General features: G+C 38.4%; 1 long non-coding RNA gene across 1 annotated transcript; it reads right to left on the bottom strand.

The window, feature by feature from the left end:
* Positions 1 to 333: 333 nt before the first annotated feature.
* LOC116530221 lies at positions 334 to 19,362 on the bottom strand. Its single transcript, XR_004259883.1, has 3 exons — positions 19,349 to 19,362; positions 15,096 to 15,098; positions 334 to 429 (listed from the first exon to the last, which is right to left on the bottom strand). It is a non-coding gene; the product is annotated as an uncharacterized LOC116530221 (long non-coding RNA).
* Positions 19,363 to 23,167: the final 3,805 nt, after the last annotated feature.

The raw sequence follows: 23,167 nt of genomic DNA, 5'->3' as shown, positions 1-23,167 counted from the left end.
CATTCCAATTTCCAAATTTTACCAAGGCAAATTGCTGAAATAAAAGTAATATCTGTTTAGAATAACTTAAAACAGAGTTTTTTCAAGTATTTGTCAGATTAGAAACACACACTCTATGTTTCAGAAAACTGAGGAACTACAGGTGTGGCAAGAGCCCAGCAGTGCTTGGTGCTTGCTTAGACTGAGAAGTAAGTTGGACTTTTCCTGCCTGGGGTAGAGAAACAGAGTGAAGAAAAGGAAGGGCAACAATACGGAGTCCACCCATTCTATCCATCTATCCCTCCACCCTTCTATCCACCTGTGTTAGTTCGTTTTCACACTGCTGATAAAGACATATCTGAAAGTGGGAACAAAAAGAGCTTTAATTGGACTTACAGTTCCACATGGCTGGGGAGGCCTCAGAATAATGGTGGGATGCAAAAGGCACTTCTAAAGTGGCAACAGCAAGAGAAAAATGAGGAAGCAGCGAAAGCGGAAATCCCTGATAAAACCATCAGATCTCATAAGACTTATTCACTATCATGAGAATAGCATGGGAAAGACTGGCCATCATGATTCAATTACCTCCCCCTGGATCTCTCCCACACATGTAGGAATTCTGGGAGATACAATTCAAGTCGAGATTTGTGTGGGGACACAGCCAAACCATATCACCATCCGCCTATCCATTCATCCATCTATCTATCCACTCATCTATCCATTCATCATTCATCTATCCATTCATCCACCTATCCATCCATCCATTCATTCATCATCCACCTATTAATCCATCCATCCATCCACCTATTCATTCATCCATTCATTCATCTATCCATCCACCTTTCCCTTCATCCATCAATCTATCTGTAGATCCATCCATACATATTTGTATGTCTATCTACATGTTATATAAAATTATACTATCATATATTATAAATTATACTAATATAATATACTATTATTAGTTAGAATGTACATTAAATGGTTATAACAAAAATAACCCTACCAATGATGACTTAAGACACAATTTCTTTATCACTTGCTTAAATACACAGGCTTAGGCAATTCTGAACTGATGTGGTGGCTCAACAGCATCAAGAACTCAACTTCCTTCGTCCTTGCTTTGCTGTCCTTAGTGAGTAGATTGCACCTCCTGGTCTCATGTGACTGCTTCAGCACCCACTGCCCTGTGCAGAGTACAAGGGACAGAAGGAAAGATATGAGCATGACTAAGAGGTGATATCCACCATCACCATTCACATACCTCTGACTATAAGTTTAGTATGTGGCCACCCCGACTTCAAAGGTTTCTTTGGGCAAGGGACCATACTCAGTATACACTCAGTGAAACTATTACTAAAGGAAGAAGGAGTAAAGGGATTTTGGATACCTGTATCTCTGCTGCACTGACTATCCTGATTTAATAATGTAGAAATTCCTAAATCATAAAATATATATATATATATATATGAAATTCTTTTCCACAGAAAGCACTAATGTGTATGTGCTGTTTGCCATGGTGAGCCATCTGTCACTCTAGCTTCCCACAGCCATCGTCATCTTGACTGGGTCCTACTGCAGCACTCCATTTCTGGATGGAGATTTAGTTCATAGACATTAAATTTTCCTTTATGTTTTTAAATTTATTTTATAGAGTTGTTTTTATTAAAAATGTCATGCAATTTTATTATAAAATAATTCAAAAATGCAAATAAGCCAACAGAAGGAGAGGAGAGAGAGCAAAAAGGAAGAAGGGAAAGAAAGAAAAATGTTCTGTGGTTCTATCCCACAGAGATAATGACTTGTCATTATTTGATGTACACCATTTTATTTATTATTTTTCTACCAAAATAATATTACAAAGTATATGTGACCTTGGAACATAGTCACCCCCTACCCAACATACACACTTAACAGTACAGTATAGATTTGATTCTATTGGATACAACATTTCTGCAGGAAATTTGCTAATGTCTATTACAGTATATTGTTGCAAAGACGTTTTTAAATTAAACTATTGTTGAAGATGAAAATTTTGCAACTGAAAACAATAAACAAATAAGCTCTGTGGAAATACAGAGCCAAAGCAATGAAAAAACTATTTTATCAGCATTTATGCTTTGAAATCTTAGATTCTTTTGGCAGTCAGTAAATAAAAAGAGGACATGAGAACTGGAATAAGTCTTTTATCAGCATGATCATGTTTGCAAAACTGGTTTTATGAGCACAGGGTAAATGGAAAGGTTCATTCCTTTTAAGAGAGAGGATTCTAGAGTACATTCCATTACCAACATTCTTCCCTATATGACGATGATCAAAAATATGTGTACTGAGAAAAGGAGAGGAAAAAAGACTGTACTGGTGTCCCAAACAGAATGGATTGCTCTTTTGTAGCTGATGTTTTCCTCTTTCTGTATAATCAAGCATCAAAGGCCCTAACAGACAATGGCTAAGTTGTCCCAGATGGCTGCACACGCAGGGAGAAAGGAAGACCAGCACATGACTGTGCTGATGGGGATAGGATGCACTTCCTAAATGTCCGCCCAGGAGGACAAGGCAGACCTGGCCAGACCAAAGCTTCAGACACATTGAAGGCATTGGAAACCTGACAGTGAACCATCTGAGCAAGCCTATTCAGGCACTAGTCATGCAAGCAGCGTGCACAGGTTGCCTCTCGTCTGCAACAGCATCTCGTATTCATTAGCCCACTGGAGCCTGGTGCTTCCAGGGCAAATGTGAAATAAATTAAACCGACAGGGTCCCACTTTGCAAGAATTTATGTTATCTTTTTTTTTTCATGGCCATATTGGACCCTGAAAAGGGTCTCCTCCTCCAGCCCCAGCCCCAGCTTGCATCCTGGGCAGGTAACCTAATATTTATGAAATGCTTCATCCGCTGCATTTAGCTGGAGAGACAGATCCTTGAAGACATTAGGGATATGTTTTGCTTAAAAGCAAATTCTGATATATAAGATATAAGCATTGGGGTAACTTTCTATTCTACAAAATAATTCTGAACTTTATAGAAGAATTTCTCAATTTTGTTTAATGTGAGCTTTTTAAGTAAGAGGTAATTTACAAAACCATCAGTACTCAACTTTTTTCTGAGAATTCATCTATTGTGTAAAGTTAAGTACAACCACATTGTTAGGGTCATCATAATTACATCAGTTAGTTCATACAATAAAAGCCACTAGTCACATTGTGTCTTATAGTTGACAAAGCACTTTCATAACTATGACCTTTCATAACTTTGACCCTGCAACAACCTCCAGTGAGGTAGCAATTACTATTCTCTCTGGCACACTAATGAGAAAACTAAAGCTCAGAGAGGTTGAGTAACTTTTTAAGAATGCACAGCTGGTGGATGGTAGAAATGGGGCGGGAATCCATTTCTTTGGATTAACCATATTTTCCTCTCATTTCAGCTCTTGTAGTATAGAACCAGGATGACCATGTGTCCCAATTTGCCTGGGATAACTCCTGTTTAAGCCTTTTTCCCAGATTAAATTTATTAAGAGTGTTGTCCTCTTTAATTCTCAAAATTGACCCCGTTTGTATAATAAATGACAGAACAGTGTTTTATGTTCCAGATTTTACAGGCTTTAAGATTTCTTGTGGTGCCACATAGGGGTGGGGAACAGGGAAAGAGTTGTAAAGACCAAGTAGACTTAAGAATCTCTAATTGCATTTCATCTGTAGTACTCATGCCATTATCTGTTTTTATATCTTTGTTCTGTTTTTAAACAAAAATGGAAAATGGATACTACTTTTTTAAAATGTTGTATAACCTTTAATCCATAGAAATAGTAGCAGAAGTAAGACTATGGAAGACACATTATTAGTACAATCTAACCACTACAGGTAGAAAATAATAGATTCTAATATCAACATTGAGAAACTTATACATTCAACAAAACCTAACAAAGCATAAACGATCTCATCATTCAAGGCTGGTGGTTGCTATTAACTGAAAATCCAAGTCACTGATTTAATTAAAAAAAAAGAGAAAGTGAAGAGAAAAAATAATGACAGTATTGTCTCACATAACCTAAGTCTGCGACTAGATCCAGATGTTCCAAGCTGTCATTAGAGGTTGGTTTTTCCATCTTTCTTGTCTGCCTTGTACTCTAATCGATTGAGAACAAGATTTCTACTACTTGTATTATCGATTCTCAAGATTTCTACTACTCCCTGGCAGTGCAGGGTTTATACAGTGCCAGCAATCTCAGCAAAATGCTTTGTGTGCCTGATTCAACTTCCTCTCTCCATTCAAAGCGATCAGTACAGCCAAGTGAAAGCAATGCTCAGATTGGCCCACATGAGCTGCCATCCACATTCTGCACCTGCAGGTGGGTTCTGCCCAAAGCCTGTGACAAGAGAATAGAGGAAGACAGATTAACCCAACAATCTGGGATACAGGTTCCAAAGGAGGAATGGAATCTTCAAGTCCAAAATGCAATATCACTGTTTTATCTAAGTAATCTAGTTTACCAGCCTGGAGTTATTTGTAGAATGTGATAGGATAGTATAGTAAACATTTTCCCCCTTCTAATATCTATATGGTTTGTAATGATTTCTCCTCTTTTATTCCTGATCTTGCTAATTTGTATTTTTTTTTTTTGTCTTTGTCAGTCTTGCGGGAAGTCAATCAATTTGCTGATATTTTTTAAGAACCAGTTTTATTTTTCCATTGATTTTCTCTATTGCTTTCTCTTTTGGGTTTCATTGAGGTCTAGTCTTAAATTATGTCTTTTCTCTACTTATCAGTTTGAGATATTTTTCTAATTTAAGCATTTAATATTATAAATGTTATGCTAAGCACTGATTCACCTCCTTCCTATAAGTTTTGATATTTTTGTTGTTTTTTATTTTCTTTGTTTTTGGGTGATGGAGTTTTATTCTTGTTGACCAGGCTGGAGTGCAATGGGGCAATCTTGGCTCTCTGCAACATCCACCTCCTGGGTTCAAGCAATTCTCGTGTCTCAGCCTCCCAAGTAGCTGGGATTATAGGCCTGCACCACCATGCCTGGCTAATTTTGTATATTTAGTAGAGATGGGGTTTCTCCATGTTGGTCAGGCTGGTCTCAAACTTCCAACCCCAGGTGATCTGCCCACCTCAGCCTCCCAAAGTGCTGGTATTACAAGCGTGAGCCACCACGCCAGGCCTGTATTTTTATTTTTGTTCTGTTCAAACTATAATTTACATTTTCCTGAAACTTTCTCTTTGACTCATGGGTTATTTAGAAGTGTGCTGTTTAATTTCCAAGACTATGGATGTTTTCATCTTCTCTTTACAATATTAATTTCTAATTGAATTCTATTGTGATCGCAGAAGATACTTTGTATGACTTAAATTCTTTTGAATTTTTTGAAACTTGTTCTGTAGCCCAGAATGTGATCTAGCTTGGTAAACATCCCATGTATATTTGAGAAGAATAGGTGGAGTGTTCTATAAATATCAATCAGTTTAAATTAATAGTGTTGTTCAAATCTATGTCCTTGCTGATTTTACCTATGTGTTCTGTCAATTATTGAGAAAGGAGTACTGCAATCTCTGAATGCAATTGTAGATTTGTCTACTTATTCTTTTAATTCTATCTGCACATATTGTGCAGCTCTGTTTTCAGGTGTATACACATTTAAGTCTATGTTTTCTTGTGAATTGACCACTTTTTATCATTATGTAATGTCTGTCTATATCCTTGGTAATTTTCTTTACTCTGAAATATATATTTTCAGTTATTATAGCAATCTAGGTACTTTTATTAGTATTTCATAGTAAATCTATTTTTATTCTTTTAAGTAATTTACTTTGAAGTAAGCTTCTTGGAGACAGCATATAGTTGGGTCATTTGTTAATCTAGTCTGACAATAGCTTCTTCTATTGCTGTATTTAAAACATTTACACTTAATTAAATTATTGTTTTTAATTAAAATACTTGTTTTTATTTTAATTATTTAATTATTGTTTTTAATTAAAATACTTATTTTCTGTTCAGCCCCATTTTTCATTTCTGTCTTCCCTTGCCTGCCTATCCTTTGGGTTATTGAGCTATTTTTGGTATTTTAGTTTTTCAATTTCTTTTTTACTATATCTCTTTGTACAAATTGTATTGGTTTCACTAGGCATTAAAATACACATACTTAGATTCTCACAGTCAACTTAGAATCAACGTTTACCACTCTATGTGAAATCTAGAACCTTTGCCTTTATCTGACCTCCTGTATATTTATACTTGTCTTATATATTACATACATGTATATTGAAAGTCCATTCTGTTAATATCTTTTTTTACTTTCAACCATCAAGTATATTATTTTAAAAACTCAAGAGAAAATAAATCATGTTTAAAAAGATACTGCACTCATGTTTATCACAGACTATATACAATAGCAAAGATGAAATCAACTAAAATGTTCATCAATGAATGATTGGAAAAAGAAAATGTAGCCTATAAATATATACCATGGAATACTACTCAGCCATAAAAAACAGTAAAATCATGTCTTTTGCAGCAACATGGGTGAAACTAGAGACCATTATCTTAAATCAGATAACTCAGAAACAAAAAGTCAAATACTACCACATATTCTCACTTATAAATGGGGCCTAATAAAGATATACACATGACATTGCATGTGAATATAAACACTGAATACTTGGAAGGGTGGGAGAGTGGGAAGAGAGTGAGGGATGAGAAATTTTGTACAAAGTACACTATTTGGGTGGTAGCTACATTAAAAGCCCAGGCTTCACCACTATGCAAAATATCCATGTAACAAAATTGCACTTGTATCCCCTAAATGTTCACAAATAGAAAAAAGGAAAAAAAGAACTCAAAAGGAGAAAAATAGTCTACTGTATTTACCTAGCTATGTCTGCTGCTCTTCTTTTATTTCTGAAGTTCTGAGTTCCATTTCTTATCATTTCCCTTCTTTTGCCTGAAGAATTTTTTAAGTAAATCTTTTAGCACAGATCTAATGGCAATTAACTGTCTTAGTTCTCCTTCGTTTGCCTGTATCTTTGTTAACCCTTCATTCCTGAAGGAATTTTCTGCTGCACACAAAATTCTGGTTTGATAGTACTTTTTTCAGCATTTGAAAACTTGTGTCACTTCCTTCGGGCCTTCATGGTTCCTCAAATGTATCAGCACTTAAAGCATCGCTTTCCAGGTTTTTCTTTGTCTTTTCTGTTTAGAACTTTACAGTATCTGGACATTGATTTATTTGGGTTTACTATGTGTTGGGTTTTCTCAGCTTCTTCAATCTTTAAATTTTTTCTTTTACCCAATGCAAAAAGCTTTTATTCATTGTTTCCTCAAATATTTTTCTGCACCAGACTCTTTCTCCTGTCTTTTTTGACTCTGATGACATGAATATTAGACTTCTCATTATTGTCCCACAGCCCATGAGGCTCTATTTTTTTCTTCTCTTAAATTTTCTATGTTGTTCAGATTAGGTAATTTTTTTTTTTGGTCTATCTTCAATTTTACTGACATTTCTCTTTCTTCTTACTGCTATTAAGTCCTTTTACTGAGTTTAGGTCTTCTTATAGCTTCTATTTGTTTGCTGAGACTTTCTACTTTTCCACTTATTTCAGGAGTGTTCACAATTGTTTCTTGGGGCATTTTTATAGGAGCTGCTTTAAAACCTTTGTCAGACAGTTCCAGCATCTGTGTGTTGTCATCTGTTGACTGTCTACCCTTGCATGCACACATTTTCCTCATTCTTCATATGATGAGTAATTTTGAAGTGGAGCTTAGACATTTTATTTCTTGTGTTACGAAACTGAGGATCTTGCTTTACTTCCCTACAGAATGTTAATGTTTTTGTTTTAGTGGCAAATTGACCTGATTAAATTAGGCAACATGTTCCAGTTCACCTCCTGAGGGCTGTGGTTCTAATTTCAGTTCAGTTTTCAAAGTTTTGCAGTGCAATTCAATGTAGAAATGATAGTTTTTCAACAAATGGAGGTGTAACAACTGTAATTTCTCATACAAAAAAAATCTAGACACGAAGTTTATGCATTTGTTTTTATTATAAAAGGAAGGGAGGAAGGAAGGAAGGAAGGAAGGAGGAAAGGAAGGAAGGAAGGAAGGAAGGAGGGAAAGGAGAGGGGAGGGGGAGGACAGGAGAAGGGAAGAGAGGACAGGGGAGGAGAACACAGGGAAGGGGAGGACAGGGGAGGGAAGGGGAGGACAGGGGAGGGAAGGGGAGGACAGGGGAGGGTAGGGGAAAGGTTATCTCTTAGAATGAGTCTCTCACCCTGCAGTTCAGGAAAGCTGGGAGTCCCTGACTTCACCACATTTCGGCCTTTCAGCTCCAGCTCCCCCATTTCTTCCTTCCATCTGCTGTGGGGGAGGGTTGTTAAAGTGCTGCTCAGTATGATTTTGTGTAGCTGGGTTGTTTTTTTTGTTGTGTTTCAATGCTAGAGGCAGAAGTAAAGCTAAGGCTTCTGAAGTTCCAAAATCTAAGCATCGAAACAACTAGATATTCTTTTAAATTCGCCATGACCATTAACTTCAAAGTCTAAGAGATGGAAATTTAACAGTAGGACCATTACAGGAATACACTTATATTCTGGGAATTCTCTTTGGACTGCATGAGAGGTAAATCAGCAGACATTCATCTGTAAGATAATGAGCCAAGACTGAGATGGAGAATCCACACGAATCCACTCCCTCCTTACTCAGAGCCGTAGCTATGATGAGCCCTTGTACAGTCTAAGACAGCTGAAAACTAAAAGGCTAAACAACTTGCTGCAATTTGAACCCAACCCAGTCTCACCCCAAACCTGTGATCTAATGCTAAGTGACATAAAAGAAACAGCTGGGCTTCTATAGCTAGAATCAGAATAGAAAAAAAGCACCAAGTAAGGTTACTTGATTCATCTCCCTCTTTCAAAGGGATCCTTCTTCCAGTGGGAGCAGTAGAGAAGGAAGTGTTTGAGTTAGACAAATGTACATTCAAATTATGCATTAAGTCCTGGGCAAGTCACTTAACTGCCCTGAGCCTTGAAAGTTTCCCTTTCTGTGAAATGGGATAATAATGGTATCTATCTTGTCGGGTTGGTTGCTGAGAAGATACAATGCTACGTACAATTTAAAACACCTCGCACAGTGCCCAGCCCTTTGTAAATGTTTAATCTGTGGTGACCATTCTGAGATCATGAGTGTCATCTTGCTTTACAAAACAAGTTTAGCACTGTTCTGATTCTCATTCAAACATCAACAAAAAGCAAACAAACACAGTCTACCAAGGAAAGTTCCTGCTTCCAGAGTGAAATTTTAACTAAAGACGGTCTGGTCTTGGGACAAGGTTATTCATCAATATCTACCATGGCATCCCAACATGGCAGCCTCATACAAATCCTGCAGCAGCACTACCTTCTAGAAATACAGCACGAGCCACACAGGAATGTCAGATTTTCCAGTAGCCCCATCAAATAGAGAGAAAACAGATGAAATTAATTTATAATAAATGTAAACCAATATACCTAAATATTACCATTTCCACATGTAATCAACCCCCAAAATATTGGTAAGGCATTTCACATTTTTATAATTTTCTTATACTAAGTCTTATAAATATAGTGAGTCTTTTACACTTAAAGCACATCTCAATTACAATGAAGTTTCGTTAGAAATATTAATCGGTATTTAGGTTTTATAAAATTTACATTTGAAAAAAGTAGATTTATATGCTTAACTTGTTCTAAACACGCTTAGAAGTTTTTCAATATTGAGTATTGGTTTTTAAATTTAAATTTAAATAACTTACAATTTCAGTTCCTCAGTCACACTAACCACATGTCAGCTGCTCAGCAGCCACATGTGGCTGTGGCTGGTGAGTCAGGCAGTGCAGTCTTCAACATGGAGACTCCAGGGAACCTCAAAACCTTGTAAATGGATTCTGTTGATTTTCTTCTGGAGTGAGTCTTTAAAGGTCTGTGTATGAGACACAGAGAGTTAACTACCTCTTTTTTTCTTTTTTAAATGTAATTTAATTTTGATTTTATTGTACGTTAGGTTCTTGGATACATGTGAAGAACATGCAGGTTTGTTACATAGGTATGCATATGCCATAGTGGTTTGCTGCATCTATCAACCCATCATCAAGGGTTTTTTTCCATATTTATTTGTTTATGTATTTATTTTTATTATACTTTAAGTTCTGGGGTACATGTGCAGAATGTGCAGATTTGTTACATGGGTATATATGTGCCATGGTGGTATGCTGCACCCATCAACCTGTCATATTAGGTATTTCCCCTAATGCTATCCTTCCCCTAGCCCCCTACCCCCCAAGAAGCCCCATTCTGATTCTCATTCAAACAATGTTTTCTCAGTGTTCAACTCCCACTTATAAATGAGAACATGCAGTGTTTGGTTTTCTGTTTTTGTGTTAGTTTCCTGAGAATGATGGTTTGCAGCTTCATCCATGTCCCAGTGAAGGACATAAACTCATCCTTTTTTATGGCTGCATAGTATTCCATGGTGTGTGTGTGTGTGTGTGTGTGTGTGTGTGTGTGTGTGACATTTTCTTTATCCAATCTAACATTGATGGGCATTTGGGTTAGTTCCAAGTCTTTGCTATTGTGAACAGTAACACAATAAACAATGTATGCATATGTCTTTATAGTAGAATGATATATAATCTTTTGAGTATATACCCAGTAATGGGATTGCTGGGTCAAATGGCATTTCTGGTTCTAGATCCTTGAGGAATCGCCACACTGTCTTCCACAATGGTTGAACTAATTTATACTCCCACCAAAAGTGTAAAAGCATCCCTATTTCTCCACATCCTCTACAGCATCTGTTGTTTCCTGACTTTTTAATGATAGTCATTTAACTGGCGTGAGATGGTATCTCTTTGTGGTTTTGATTTGCATTGCTCTAATGACCAGTGATGATGAGCTTTTTTTCATATGTTTGTTGGCTGCATAAATGTCTTCTTCTGAGAAGTGCCTGTTCATATCTTTTGCCCACTTTTTGACAGGGTTTTTTGTTTTTTTCTTGTACATTTGTTTAAGTTTTTTGTAGATTCTGAATAGTTGCCATTTGTCAGATGAATAGATTACAAGTTTTTTCTCCCATTCTGTGGGTTTCCTGTTCACTCTGATGATAGTTGTTTTTGCTGTGCAGAAGCTCTTTAGTTTAATTAAATCCCATTTGCCAATTTTGGCTTTTGTTGCCATTGCTTTTGGTGTTTTAGTCATGAAGTTTTTGTCCGTGCCTATGTCCTTAATGGCATTGCCTTGGTTTTCTTCTAGGGTTTTTGTGGTTTTAGGTCTTACATTTAAGTCTTTAATCCATCTTAAGTTAATTTTTGTATAAGGTATAAGGAAGCTTTCTGCATATGTCTAGCCAGTTTTCCCAACACCATTTATTAAATGAGAATTTCCTCCCCATCACTTGTTTTTGTCAGGTTTGTCAAAGATCAGATGCTTGTAGATGTGAGCCATTATTTCTAAGGCCTCTGTTCTGTTCCATTGGTCTATATATCTGTTTTGGTACCAGTACCATCCTGTTTTTATTATTGTAGCCTTGTAGTACAGTTTGAAGTCAGGTAGCATGATGCCTCCAGCTTTGTTCTTTTTGCTTAGGATTGTCTTGGCTATGCAGACTCCTTTTTGGCTCCATATGAAATTTAAAGTAGTTTTTTCTAATTTTGTGAAGAAAATCAGTGGTAGCTTGATGAGGCTAGTATTGAATCTATAAATTATTTTGGGCAGTATGGCCATTTTCATGATATTGATCCTTCTTATCCATGAGCATGGAATGTTTTTCCATTAGTTTGTATCATCTCTTATTTCCTTGAGCAGTGGTTTGTAGTTCTCCTTAAAGAGATCCTTCACAACCTTTGTAAGCTGTATTCCTAAGTATTTTGTTCTCTTTGTAGCAATTGTGAATGGGAGTTCACTCATGATTTGGCTCTCTGTTTGCCTATTCTTGGTGTATAGGAATGCTTGCGATTTTGGAACATGGATTTTGTGTCCTGAGACTTTGCTGAAGTTGCTTATAGGCTTAAGGAGATTTTGGCTGAGACAATGGGGTTTTCTAAATATACAATCATGTCATCTGCAAACAGAGACAGTTTGACTTCCTCTCTTCCTATTTGAATACTCTTTATTTCTTTCTCTTGCCTGATTGCCCTGGCCAGAACTTCCAAAACTATGTTGAATAGGAGTGGTGAGAGAGGACATCATTGTCTTGTGCCTGTTATCAAAGGGAATGCTTCCAGTTTTTGCCCATTCCATATGATATTGGCTGTAAGTTTGTCATAAATAGCTCGTATTATTTTAAGATACATTCTGTTAACACCTAGTTTAGTTAATTGAGAGATTTTAGCATGAAGGAGTATTGAATTTTATCAAAGGCCTTTTCTGCACCTACTGAGATAATCATGTGGTTTTTGTCATTGGTTCTGTTTATGTGATGGATTGCGTTTGCTGATTTGCATATGTTGAACCAACCTTGTATCCCAGGGATGAAGCCAACTTGATTGTGGTGGATTTATTGAGGATTTTTGCATCATTGTTCATTAGGGATACTGGCCTAAATTTTTCTTTTCTTTTTCTTTTTGTTGTTGTTGTTGTGTCTCTGCCAGGTTTTGGTATCAAGATGATCTTAGCCTCATGAAATGAGTTAGGGAGGCATCCCTCTTTTTCTATTGTTTGGAATAGTTTCAGAAAGAATGGTACCATCTCCTCTTTGTACCTCTGATAGAATTCAGCTGTGAAGCCATCTGATCCTGGACTTTTTTGATTGGTAGGCTATTACTGCCTCAATTTCAGAACTTGTTATTAGCCTATTCAGGGATATGGCTTATTCCTGGTTTAGACTTGAGAGGGTGTATGTGTCCAGGAATTTATCTATTTCTTCTAGATTTTCTAATTTGTTTGCTTAGAGGTGTTTATAGTAGTCTCTGATGGTAGTTTGTATTTCTGTGGGATTGGTGGTGATATTGCTTTTATCATTTTTACTGCATGTATTTGATTCTTCTCTCTTTTCTTTTTTATTAGTCTGGCTAGTGGTCTATCTATTTTGTTGATCTTTTCAAAGAAACAACTCCTAGGTTCATTGATTTTTTTGGAGGGATTTTAGTGTCCCTATATCCTTCAGTTTGTCTCTGATCTTAGTTACTTCTTGTTTTCTGCTAGCTTTTGATTTTTTTGTTCTTGCTTATCTAGTTCTTTTAATTGTGATGATAGAGTATTGATTTTAGCTCTTTCCTGCTTTTTCTTGTGGGCAATTAGTGCTATAAATTTCCCTCTAAACACCACTTTAGCTATGTCCCAGAGATTCTGGTACCTTGTGTCTTTGTTCTCATTGGTTTCAAAGAACTTATTTATTTCTTCTTTCATTTTGTTCTTTACCCAGTAGTCACTCAGGAGCAGGTTTTGTTCAGTTTCCATGTAGCTGTGTGGTTTTGAGTGAGTTTCTTAATCCTGGGTTCTAATTTGATTGCACTGTGATCTGAGAGACTTTGTTATGATTTCCGTTCTTTTACATTTGCTGAGGAGTGTTTTACTTCCAGTTATTGGTCAATTTTAGAATAAGTGTGATGAGGTGCTGAGAAGAATGTATATTCTGTTGATTTGAGGTAGAGAGTTTTGTAGATGTCTATTAGGTCTGCTTGGTCCAGAGCTGCTTTCAAGTCCTGAATATTCTTGTTAATTTTCTCTCTCATTGATCTGTCTATTGACAGTGGGATATTAAAGTCTTCCACTATTATTGTGTGGGATTCTAAGTCTCCTTGTAGGTCTCTAAGAACTTGCTTTATGAGTCTGGATGCTCCTGTATTGGGTGCATATGTATTTAGGATAGTTAACTCTGCTTGTTGCTTTTACTCCTTTATGATTATGTAACACATTTCTTTATCTCTTTTGATATTTGTTGGTTTAAAGTCTGTTTTATCAGAGACTAGGATTGCAAACACTGCTTTTTTTTTTTTTTTTTTTTTTTTTTGCTTTCCATTTGCTTGGTAAATGGAAAGCAAAAATAAAAAAAGCAATTGAGCCTATGTGTGTCTTTGCACATGAGATGGGTCTCCTGAATGTAGCACACCAGTGAGTCTTGACCCTTTATCCAATTTGCCAATCCACATCTTCATTGGGGCATTTAGCTTATTTACATTTAAGATTAACATTGTTATATGTGAATTTGATCCTGTCATTATGAAGCTAGCTGGTTATTTTGTCTGTTAGTTGATGCAGTTTCTTCATAGTGTGGATGGTCTTTACAATTTGGTGTGTTTTTGCAGTGGCTGATACCAGTTGTTTCTTTCCATGTTTGGTGCTTCCTTCAGGAGCTCTTGTAAGGCAGGCCTGGTGGTGACAAAATCTCTCAGCATTTGCTTTTCTGTAAAGAATTTTATTTCTCCTTCTCTTATAAAGCTTAGTTTGGCTGGATATGAAATTCCAGGTTGCAAATTCTTTTCTTTAAGAATGTTGAATAGTGGCCCCTACTCTCTTCTATCTTGTAGGGTTTCTGCTGAGAGATCCGCTGTGTCTGATGGGCTTCCCTTTGTGAGTAACCTGACCTTTATCTCTGGCTTCCCTTAATATTTTTTCCTTCATTTCAACCTTGGTGAATCTAATGATTATGTGTCTTGGAGTTGCTCTTCTCAAGGAGTATTGATGTGTGTATTTCCTGAATTTGAAAGTTGGCCTGTCTTGCTAGATTGGGGAAGTTCTCTTGCATAATATCCAGAAGAGTGTTTTCCAATTTGGTTCCATTCTGCCTGTCACTTTCAGGTACACCAATCAAACGTTGGTTTTGTCTTTTCACATAGTCCTATATTTTTTGAAGGCTTTGTTCTTTCCTTTTCATTGTTTTTTCCCTAATCTTGTCTTCATGCATTATTTCATTAAGTTGATCTTCAATCTCTGATAGCCTTTCTTTTGCTTGATTGATTCAGCTATTGATCCTTGTGTATGCTTCACGAAGTTCTCGTGCTGTGTTTTTCACCTCCAGCATGTCATTTGTGTTCTTCTCTAAACTAGTTATTCTAGTTAGCAATTCATCTAACTTTTTTTCTAGGTTCTTAGCTTCCTTGAATTGGGTTAGAACACGCTCCTTTAGCTCTGAGGAGTTTGTTATTACCCACCTTCTGAAGCTTACTTCTGTCAATTCATCAAACTCATTCTTTGTTCAGTTTTGTTCTCTTGCTGGCGAGGAGTTGTTATCCTTTGGAGAAGAGGTGTTCTGGTTTTTGGAATTTTCAACATTTTTGCATCAGTTTCTTCCCATCTTCATGGATTTGTCTACCTTTGGTCTTTGATGTTTGTGACCTTTGAATGAGGTTTCCAAGTCGACATCCTTTTTGTTGATGTTGATGCTATTCCTTTCTGTTTGTTAATTTCCCTTCTAACAGTCAGGCCCCTCTGCTGCAGCTCTGCTGGCATTTGCTGGAGGTCCATTTCAGACCCTGTTAGCCTGAGTATCACCAGCAGAGGCTGAAGAACAGCAAAAATTACTGCCTGTTCCTTCCTCTGGAAGGTTCATCCCAGAGGGGCACCCACCAAATGCCAGCTGGAGCTGTCCTGTATGAAGTTTTTGTCAGACCCTGCTGGGAAGTGTCTCCCAGTCAGGAGACAGAGGGATCAGGGACTCACTTATGGAGGCAGTCTGACCCTTAGCAGAGCTCCAATGCTGTGCTGTGAGATCAGCTGCAGAAAGCTGGTAGTCAGGAACGTTTAAGTCTGCTGAAACTGTGCCCATCGCCACCCCTTCCCCCAAGTGCTCTGTTCCAGGGAGATGGGAGTTTTATCTATAAGCCGCTGACTGGGACTGCTGCCTTTTTTTCAGATATGCCCCCCCATACACACCCCAGAGAAGAGGAGGCAGTCTGGCTACAGCAGCTTTGCTGAGCTTGCGGAGGGATCCACCCAGTTGGAGCTCCCCCACCCCTCTTTGTTTACACCGTGAGAGGAAAACCTCCTGCTCGAGCCTCAGTAATGGTGGATGCTCCTCTCCCCGCCAAGCTTGAGCATGCCAGGTCGACTTCAGGCTGCTATGATGGCAGCGAAAATTTCAAGCCAGTGGATCTTAGCTTTTTGGGCTCCATGGGGGTGGGACCTGCTGAGCTAGACCACCCAGCTCCCCGTCTTCAGCCCCTTTTCCAGGGGAGTGAAAGGTTCTGTCTCACTGGCATTCCAGGCACCACTGGGGTAGGAACAAAAACTCCTTCAGCTTGTTTGGTGTCTGCCCAAATGGCTGCTCAGCTTTGAGCTTGAGACCCAGGGCCCTGGTGGCACAGGTACCCAAGAGAATCTCCTGGTCTGTGGGATTGTGAAGACTGTCAGAATACTGTAGTATCTGGGCTGGGGTGCACCGTTCCTCGTGGCACACTCCCTTGTGGCTCCCCTTGGCTAGGGGAGGGAGTTCCCCAACCCTTTGCACTTCCCCGGGTGAGGTAACACCCTACCCTGCTTCAGCTGACCCTCTGTGGGCTGCACCCACTGTCTAACCAGTCCCAGTGAGATGAACTAGTACCTCAGTTGGAAATGCAGAAATCTCCTGCCCTCTGCATTGATGTGGCTGGCAGCTGCAGACCGGAGCTGCTCCTATTCAACCATTTCTTTCATTTCTGAATGATCAACAGATAAACCCATATTGCAAATGTGTCTAACCTAAGATGACCTCTCCAAACATTCATTTATTCAATCTATCAATTATTTATTAATTTTTGATGTATTAGTGTAAGGTTCATTAAGAGCTACTCTATGCTGCAGAGGGGACACCTGAGGCATGTCTTTCAGAAAGAGAAGAAGGTGCCAGCCCAACCATGGGGCAGGAGTAGAAGCTGGCACAGGGCATCCTTCAGGCTGACTGTGATGTCTTTGGTTGCCACTCTGGGGTGTCATCATTTCATAAGGTAAACCCCGCTCAGGAACATCTAGGAGGAAAGGCCCCATCCTAAAGGTATTACCATTCCTCACCTGACCCTGTCCAAGGTCGCCAGCCCACAGCACCCGACATGCATTCAACCCTCCAACTGACCCCAGTGGCTCAGGACACATGTGGAGGGTTTGCCAGACACTGCTGATGAGAATCTATTTTTCTGAATTTCCTCAGGGTGAAGTAGGGCAGGTTCACAGCCTGTTCCATGAGACACACACACACACACACACACACACACACACACACACACACGTTCCTCACTCAATGAGTCATTATGAAAGAGGAGCATATCTTTGAAATCTGTAAAACAGGACATAGAACGATAAAGTAGCTTCATGGTGAACTCAGAATCTTGTGGCTGTGTTCATGTGACATTCATTCATTCATTCATTCACTCATTAACAAATGTTTATTGAGTTATCAACTGCAAGAAAGTTCTGACAATATTCCTGTAAAAAGGCAGCATCCCTGCCCTCTTGAAAGTCACAGCCAACTAAGGGAGAAGTCATGACTCCAGGCTGCATAGTTAAAAAGCATCCTTAATAATTAATAATAATGGCCATGTAATGGAAATTTCCAGTGTGTCTGGTAATGGAAATTTCCAGGGTGTTACTAACTCTGAGCAGATGGGGTAGCTGAGGCTCAGAGAGGCTAAGTTAGTTGCCTAAGTTTACACAGTAATTGTAGCAGGACCAGCACTAAAATCTATAGCGTTTGCCCCCAAAATCTGTCTTCTTAACCATGGGGCAATAGGGTACTCAGTTGGTTCACTTCTACCTTACACAAAAACTTGTCCACCTGAGTGAAGGAGTGGAGGTAAAGAATAAAATAGCAGCAAAATAGTACAACTAATTTATTTTTACCTCATCAGAGTAGGATTGACCCAAGATTTCAACCCCCAGATTTCATGTTAAGAATGATTTATCATATTGCAGATGCATGTTTTTCTATACCACCATAAAACAGATTAATAGTTGTGATACCGAGTAGTCCCGAAGAGGTTAGCTATGTTCAATATGACCTAATTGAGATGGCAGAGAAGTGTGTACAATGTTTCAAAAGAATTTCCACTAGAATAATTAAAATAAGTTATTCTTTCTTATTCCTTGGTGATGCAATGTAAATGAAATTCTTTAATAGGCAATTGGGAGTGAGGTTGACCTGCCTTTCAATTCTGGCCCTAACATTTACTAGCTTTGTAAACTTGAGGAAATCACCTCTCTGTACCTCTGTTGTGCATCTATAGAGTGGGCTTAATGATACCAAATTATGAGTGCTATTGAGACATTGATGGTAAACTATGTTTAGAGTGTAAAGCACCCAGCAGTGCATCCAGCACACAGCAAGATGGGAAAATTATATGAGATGACAATTAAAGGGTGCATGAATCTAGAAAAGACTTTCCAAGACACATGCAAATATACCTCTATACTCTGAACTGGACAATACAGCCAGTGTTGGGGGTAGGGGTGGAACTACAGGCTCCTCTTACTACTTCCTTCACTGAAGAGTCATCAAGAAGTTGAATGTGAGGGCTGGAGCAGTTAGTAATCATTTGGGGAGAGACAGAAGGTTCTGTGTTTAGAATATTATGATCCAAAGCTCTAGAAGGAATAAGAAAAAGAGCTGGAAAGAATAGCAAATGTAGGGAGAACGTAGTGAACGTAGCGTGAGAATGAGAGCAGGGTATACACAGGCAGTGGGAGGTTGGCTTTTGTGCTATACAACATGGGTCAGCAAACATTTTTTTGTAAAGGGACAAATAGTAAGTATTCTAGGCTTTGTGGGCCATACGGTCCCAGGTATTCAACTGAGGAGCACATGGCCACATGCCCAGGCCACACTCTCAGATCTGTTATATTATAATCCCTCAGGGTAAGACTCAGGTATAGATTTTGGAAAGATGTAAGAGCCTTCACTGGTGTAGGTCATGGACCATTCTCATGTGTGCTGGTAAGGGGCTATGACCATAACTGGTACCCACTGTGGCAGTCATATAAACCAACACACACTTAGCAATGTCCAAGAGGAAATGGGCACTGGAAATGTGGGTCTGGGATTGAAGAGAAAGGCTGTGCTCAGAAGTTCCTACCGAATTAAGAGTTCCCAGCACAATACTGGGGGAAAGAGAGAGAGAAGAGAGCCTATGAGTGGGTGGATCCTGATATGAAGAATGAGAATGGCAGAGGGAGGAAGCCCAGGGAGGAAGGGGAGAAGGTGAGTGATACCCAGCACAGTATTCTGAGAGCAGAACTAAGGCCCCAAGCAGGTTAGCTTCCTTCCCTTCATCAAGTATTATGTGGTCAGTGACTGTAACACACGTCACGTTGTCACATTCATTCAGCTGCAGATTTTCAGACTGGGCACTACAGCAAAATGGAACTTCTACTCCTATATTCAATATCCAGGTACTCAGAGCATCATCAGCTTAGCGGGAACTGCATGCTTGCAGAAGACACAGGGCAGCAAGACCTGACCTAGGGATAACTCTACATTTTATGAAGCACACTTGCATGATCATGGAACAAATAAAAATCACATTCTCGATTTTAATAAGGTAATCAAATATAAATAAAATAAAGATCTACAAGGGAATTTTATTACTTCCATCAATTCTTCAGAAGCAGATGCACCAAAGACTCAGAAATTATTCTGATTGTAATGGTCACCAGAGCATGTTCCAAAAATATAAACCTGTGATCATATACTCATTCCTGTATAATGTTAAATAAAAACCAGGCTGTATGTTTACGATTAAATTCGAATTTGGAATTAAATTATTTTGGAGACTGGATTGAGTAGCAAATCATTAACACAAAATTACCTCTCAAAAGCATCACATAATAACATGAAACATAAGACTATCTTAACCACAGAGCCCCAAAAATCATATATTCACAGATGTGAGATGGACTACTGTGCTCCAGGCCTTGCACCGGTCTTTATAGATACTGCCATGGTTAACTTTCATATTTCATCATATCTAAAGATAAGTATTGATTTTACCATTGAAATTATAGTTTTTGTAAGATAATTGGGGCATTTGAAATTCAAGCCCAGGTCATCAGGCACCTTCTATACTTTAAATAAAATAGGGCCAAAGGAAAAATGTTTCTGTGGACAAACTAACTCTAAAATTTTAAGATTTTTGAAGTTTTAAGGTCGGATTTTCCTCATATTTATTTCTATTGGAATTGCCACAGATACTCACTGAAAATACGATTTTCAAATTCGCACATTGTCTTAATATGCCAATAGTTAATGCCATCTCCGAGGACAAACTAGACATCATTAGAACTTACTGGAATATGATATTTGGATAATTTCTCCTTTTTAATTAGAAAAACATTTAAAATGAACAGAGAAATTCTCACAGTTGTGGTTTTTAGGTTTTCAGGTTTTCCAGACTAGGCTGATACTTCTCTGAGCAGCCTTGAGACAAAGGGACGTGCCTGTGTGGGTTCTTCAGGATCTAGTTCTCTGCCCCACACGTGCTTCTCTGTACCTAAATCTGTGTTAAGACTTAATGTGGCTGTCCACGTGGACTTGGCAAATTTGCCTAATACTTAACATAAATAGCTCATAAGACAAGTATCAGATAAGCACTTTTACTAACCTTTAAAGAAGAGGCCAGGCATGGTGGCTCACACCTGTAATCCCAGCACTTTGGGAGGCCGAGGTGGGTGGATCACTTAAGGTCAGGAGTTTGTGACCAGCCTAGCCAATACAGTGAAACCCCGTCTCTAGCAAAAATTTTAAAAAATGGCAGGGCGTGGTGGTGAGCGCCTGTACTCTCAGCTACTTGGGAGGCTGAGGCAGGAGAATCGCTTGAACCTGGGAGGCAGAGGTTGCAGTGAGCTGAGATCGCACCACTGCACTCTAGCCTGGGTGATAGAATGAGATTCCATCTCAGAAAAAAAAAAAAAAAGAGAGAGAGAGTTGCCTCTCAGAGATCCTACCACCACGACTACCATCAGAAAAAAAAATGAATAAATAAAGTTAGCACTTACTATGAGGAATGAAGGGGGAGAGTCCACTCAGGGTGGCCATTTTAGAGACAGCAACTGTCATTTTGTGGCCTATGATAAGAATCTATCTGTCGTCTCCTACCACCTGTCCTAAAGTAGCTGGCAGTGTCGTTTCTGTTATGAGCTCTGTAAAACCCAGTGATACCTTCTCCTGTTGCAAATGAAGGGCCTGCTATTCTCTCTCCTCCTTATTGACTCTGGGAACCACTCAAAAGAGCTCCTCCCAGTGGGCTTTGTCCCAGCACTATTTAAAATCACTAACTCTATTCACAACAGAAAAGCTATGTAATCGATCTAAGTGCCCATCAACAGATGAGTGGATAAAGAAAATATGGTATGTATACACCATGGAGTAGGTCTCAGCCATAAAAAGAAATGAAATTGTGTCTTTTGCAGCAACATGGATGGAAATGAAGGGCATTATCTTAAGTTGACTAACTCAGACACAGAAATCCAAATCCCACATGTTCTCACTTAGAACTGGGAGCTAAACAATGTGTCCACATGAACTTAGAGAGTGGAATAATAGACACTGGAGGCTCAGAAATGAGGGAGGATGGTGAGGGATGAAAAACTAGCTAATGGGTGTGATGTACGCTATCTGGGTGGTGTTTACACTAAAAGCCCAGACTTCACTACTACACACTGTATCCATGTAACAAAACTGCCCTTGTACCCCCCAAAATCTATAAAAATAATAAAATCGCTAGCAAAAAAAATGACTGGCGCAGTGCCTAACTCTGCAAAATAAGTAATTTTTCAATGATAATTGAATCGACTGCTATTGTTTGGCAGTCCCCACTGTCACATGGAAGCTTCCCAAAAAGAGCAGCTCAGCAAATTTCTTTTCCCCTTTTGATTATAAATCAAAAAACTCCAGCAAGGCTAGGCTTTATTTCTTCACTTTCAGAAACTGAAGAAAATTGTCTCGCCACACACTGACCTCATCAAGAGTTGCAAATGTATTTTGATTTTGAGTCCTATTATTGTCATATTAGAAATACAGACATTGAAAAGTAATCTGTTTTTCTTCCTTCCATGTTTCAGACTAATAGTTTATCTAATAAAACTGCTTTTGTGTCTTATCCCAGAAATTGTATATAAAATTAAGATTAATCCTATCCACTGCATTTCATGACAAATTAAGTAAATTATGTAACATTGCGCACTTCCTTTTATTCTTCTTTCTCAGGGTTTCTCTTACTTAGCAAGATTTAGCATCCAAGCTCTTGTGATTGAAAGACTCAATCCATAGTCTCTATCAGCTGTCCCATTAATTCCAACCCATAATATCTGCCTTCATTTAAACACTTGAGAAATTCATAGATGCAAATGATAGATTGGGTAGATACAGAGATAGATAGATGATAGATTGCACATATAGATAGATTAGATTAGATTAATCAATCTCCATGCCCTGAAGAAAACGAAGGGTCAGCTCAATCTACTTTGAGTATAACCATTCACTGAGGAATGAATTATTAAAGTGGCGGATGAGGGTGTGGCATCACTAGGTGCCTAGTGCTGAAGAGAGTGGTATCGCCATATCAATGGTGTTAATGCACAAACCCTTGGATCTTGTGAGGCTGGGTTTTAGAACTGTACTGTTTTCCCTTACCTCTGTTAATTAGTCCTGTTTAGGGATAGCCAAACACAATTTCTTAAACGCCTTTTATTCAAGCCTTCAAGAATCTTGTTAAAGAGACTCATAATATTTCCTAGAAAAAGAAAACAACTCTGTCAAAATAACATTTTGATGAATTGAGTGTAAATGAATTAGAAACATACGGATTAAATTTCCCTTGAAATACACATAGGTTTCAAAATTAAGGGGAATTAACTTCTCCAAATGTGTTTTCAATTTTGCCTGACCTCAAAACTTTGATGCCTGGTTTGAAACGGTTGGCCTGATGCCAGTTTTGCCTACCCTTACCATGGCTTTACCTGGGAAACCATTTTATTTTCAGATCTTCCTGGCATTGTGATGCCTTAATAACATCAGCAATCTGATGAGCAGGGCCTAGCCCATTGCATTAAAATGGTGAAAAATTGCAGTATTTAAAATGACCTCCAAGCCTAGCCGTTGGCTCCTTGATTTCATCCAGCTTTGGGCAGTATATAAAATTCCAAAGCAAACAATGATTTTATGAAGCCTCAGAAAATGTTTTGAGAGTTTTGATTTTCGATAAAAAGTGATTCACATTCTCTTAAGAAAGATATTAGAAATGATAAAGATTTCATTTTAGAA

Source organism: Sapajus apella, unplaced genomic scaffold (genome assembly GCF_009761245.1).
Source record: "Sapajus apella isolate SASKATOON/1434 unplaced genomic scaffold, GSC_monkey_1.0 scaffold65, whole genome shotgun sequence".
NCBI lineage: Eukaryota > Metazoa > Chordata > Mammalia > Primates > Cebidae > Sapajus > Sapajus apella.
The sequence above is the reverse complement of the archived record's forward strand: the minus strand, read 5'-3'. Positions and strand labels throughout refer to the sequence as shown.